Source organism: Suricata suricatta, chromosome 9 (genome assembly GCF_006229205.1).
Source record: "Suricata suricatta isolate VVHF042 chromosome 9, meerkat_22Aug2017_6uvM2_HiC, whole genome shotgun sequence".
NCBI classification, from domain to species: domain Eukaryota; kingdom Metazoa; phylum Chordata; class Mammalia; order Carnivora; family Herpestidae; genus Suricata; species Suricata suricatta.
Window position 1 is genome coordinate 121,901,629 of NC_043708.1, and position 514 is coordinate 121,902,142.

Here is a 514-nt window from a genome sequence, read left to right on the forward strand (position 1 = left end):
GCCCGGCCACCGCGCCGCGCGCTCCCCCGCCCCGGAGGCTGCCCTTGGAGGAGCTACCCCGAAGAGCCACCGGGCCCCGGAAGTGCCAGAGCTGCGGCAGCCGGCCAGGGTAGGGAGAGGGGGCGCCGGGGCCAGGGTCCGGCTCTTGCCCCGAGGTTGGGCGAGCTCTCCCCGCCGCACCTGCCGCCCCCTGCCCGCCGCAGCTTCGCGCACTCGGCTGACTTCGGTCGGCTTGCCCCGCTCCGGGAATGCGCCCCCCTCCCCCCTGCCCCGGGCCCTGAGCCGCGTCCGGGGTCGGGGCGTTCTGCCGGGCGGCCCCGCTTAGCTCTCCACGTGCCTGGGCCTAGATCCCGGCCACCAGGTCCCCGCTCTCAGGACAGAAGCCCGCCGCGCCCCACTCGGCCCCTTGCTGGGACAACCTCCTGGGCCCTGCTGGCTCAGATGGCCAGGACTTTCCCCGTGGCCCTGGGGCTTCACAGGACGAGGGACAGAAGGCAAGGAAAGGCGTTCATCC